The following is a 3,731-nucleotide window of genomic DNA, read 5'->3' on the forward strand; positions in this document are numbered from 1 at the left end:
TACATTGAATGCAAATATAACAAAACTAAACTGTTATGTGAAAAAAAATAATTTTATTAATATCTTTTAATTACTAAAAAATATCAAGTAATATTATTATAAATTTTTGATCAAAGTAACTAGGCTGGTATTTAATAATTAAAATGTTTAAAAAAAATTATTTAAAATTAATTTAAATATACTATAGTTAAATTTGTTTGTTGTTATATTTATTTTATTTAGATGTTTAGTTTGATCTATACTTTACTTATATTTAAAGTCTATGTATCAAATAATATAAATAAGAGATAAAATCAAAAACTTTAATAGTATATCTAAAACAAAAATTATAATAAAAAACTTTAGTTATACTGTGTAAATAAACATTGTAATTAATTTAATTAAATATATTTTAATCATTATATAAATATTATCAAAAATGATAAATTATTTGCAAGTTTTAATACAATATTTTATGTATTCAGTATTTATATATAAAGTATATTTTCATTATTTATAATTACAAATTCAAAGAATATGATTAAAATAGTAAATATAAAGAATTTATATTTAAATTAAATTGATTTAAAATTGAGATACAAAGTTATAGTGCGAGTGATTGATAAATAAGCATTAAATTTACAGGAAAAGCCTTGAATTTGTTTTTATTTATTTTTATATTATAATAGCTGTCTGTAAAACAGTTTGATGTAGAAATGTTGCTTGATACAATTGGTTGAAAATGTAAAGAGTGAGTGAGTGAGTGAGAGAAAGAGAGAGAGAGAGAGAGAGAGAGAGAGAGAAATATAAACAAAAATTATAATTAAAAATAAAAATAAAAGTTATATAAAAAATAAATTTTTTAGTCATCCTTGGGATGTATTTAAGTAGTATATTATAATAACGATGGCATTGAGCAATATATGTGTTAAGAAATTGTTTGATAATATACACGACAAAAGAGTATCAAAATAAAGCTAACAATAAAACCGCAGATTTAAATAATAAACACCAAAATATTTTTAGTTTTATAGACGAAATAATTTTTTAGAAAATTTACTTTTAATAAAATATTATAGTTGTCTCACTAATAGAAAGTACTGGATTAACATAATAATAAAAATCATTATATATTTTTTAATGGTATTTTACTCAGGTCTTAAACATAACAAATTAATGATAAAAAGTATTTATCATTTATTTATTTTTTTAATAAATGTATTCAACGGACAAAGCAATTGTTATTTATATAGATGTCATTAATAAGTATTTATTTTTTGTATTGTTTTTTTGCAAAAAAATAATAATTTATAAGACTTTTATTGTTAATTAGTGTTTATAATTAAAAATTTTATTTGTTTTTTATGTATTTTATTTATTTATTGTTAATATAATGATAAATATAATGGTTAATTTTATTTTGAATTGATATTATTTATATTATTATTCACAGTACAGCATATAAAAGTTTTATGCATATTAATTATAATTTTCTAACTAACTCTTTAAATCAATAAATATTAATCTTTATTTAAAATAATCTAAAATTTTCTATTCTTATTAATTAAATAAATTTATCATAAAATTGACAAAATTATTTTGCTTCATCAGTATCAAATGATTTTATTTTTCCAATTTACGTAAAATTGTTTTAACTTATTTAATACTGATTTTAATTAAATGAAAAATAACAGAAATTATAAAAACAAACAATAAAAATTGGCAGTATTTTGAAGGACATATAATATTTATATTAAAATAGATATGAATATTAAAATATCAATGTATTAGTAATACGGTATGTAGTATTAAATACTGTATAATATTTTACATATAATTATTTGTATTTTTAATTAGATTATACTACACAATTAATATACATTTATTAACATCAATATTTTTAAAATGGTTTCAGGGAATTTGACTATTGATTATAGATACTAATAAARACTAATAATGCTAAAAAATTATAATTAAATTACTAATATATTAAATTGTATAAATATAAATAAATTAAATATTATTAATTTATCTGTAAATATTATTATATTACTGATATTTTATTGTAAGCATTTAATGTAATGTATTTCTAGAAAACATTTTATAATTATGCACTAAATAAAGTTATAAGTTATACATTGTGTATAGTATGATATTATTAGTGTATTCTAGACATACTGTTCTCTAGAAATACATTACATTTATATTAAATACAATTTGTTTTTAATTTATTATTTAATATTTGCATTCTTATAGTCTTATAGTTAGCATTAAAAAGTAGTTGAAAATTGTTTCATATATCATGTAAAACAATGTGTGAATATATTTACTATTGATTGAATAATAAAAATAAAAATAACTTTTAAAATAATACATATTTTTAGTATTTAAAATAATTTGTAAAAATAATTAAATAGTAAATATTTTTATAGACTAAATAATAATTAAATTATGATTTAACGGCCATTATTTGCTGATTGTTTTATTTAKTAAATTGAGATCAAATTGCAAATTATTTGAGATATAGATTTATAGTGGAATAGATGGGTATCTGACAAATGCATAAATTACTAAATTTTGTTTATTTATTATTTATATGTAGAAGATAGCAATGACTTTAACAAATAATTTATTTTATACGCTAATATTGACATTAAAAAGTATCAAATTTATAACGACTTCAAATTGCATGATTAAATAATTGTATATTTTATATAATTCATTATTATTTATAGTTTGAAATTTGTAAATAAATATTTTTAAAAATTGATTTTCATCAAATATCAAAATTAAATATTTAAAAATAATATAATTTGTATGTAATTTCTTGTAAGATTATGTAACAATTTAAAAGCTAATCTGATTAATTGCAAAAGTTTGAAAGTTGTTAGTTATTAATTTTTTTTAAGTGTTACCTGATATATATTATATATAAACTAAATAGATGTTTACTAAACATATCGCATCATTTTAACCTTTAGATCAAATAAACATTTCATGTATTTTTCAGTGATTTTAATTAAAAAATAGTTGTCTAATGTCTGCGACTATTTTTATGATCAAATTGTATTTTTTTGGTGATTTTAAGTACACTTCACACTCGCACTCATAGAAATGTTATTATTTATGAGCCATTAGTTGCAGACTAAACAAACATGAAAACTGGTTAGGAATGTGACGATTAGAAAGTGTTATATTATATATTTGTAAACAATTAAAAAAATGAATTTTTGTTTCCGTTCACATATACATCAAATATAAAAGAAAATTTGAATTCAATGACTTTATATACAAATATTACTAAATATAATAATATACAGTATTTTATATATATTATATTTTATATACTGCATATAAAAATACTGACGTTAATAATGCAATTAATTATTATTTTTGATAATTAATAAGTCATATGTGTTATAAATAGATTCAAAGTATAGATTCGAAGAAATTTTAATACAAATATTATTTTGAAAACAATATTATTTATAAATTTTTATTTACAAACATAATCTGCATTAAGTTTTGAAGATGCTTTAAAAATTTATATATTTAAATTATTTATACAGAAAAAATAGATTTATAGTTTTTAAATATATATATATATTAATAAATTACACACTAAATTATTTAAAAATATAGTTGTCTATCAATATAAAACAAATGTGTTATATTGTTAGTAACTTTTACTGTATAGATTAAATAATTTTACTAATCACATTTATATAAAATAAGCAAAATTTCTCAATAAA

Source organism: Oppia nitens, unplaced genomic scaffold (assembly GCF_028296485.1).
Source record: "Oppia nitens isolate AA-2021 unplaced genomic scaffold, nextdenovo-longstitch-racon4-pilon3 scaffold5_pilon_pilon_pilon, whole genome shotgun sequence".
Taxonomy (NCBI): domain Eukaryota; kingdom Metazoa; phylum Arthropoda; class Arachnida; order Sarcoptiformes; family Oppiidae; genus Oppia; species Oppia nitens.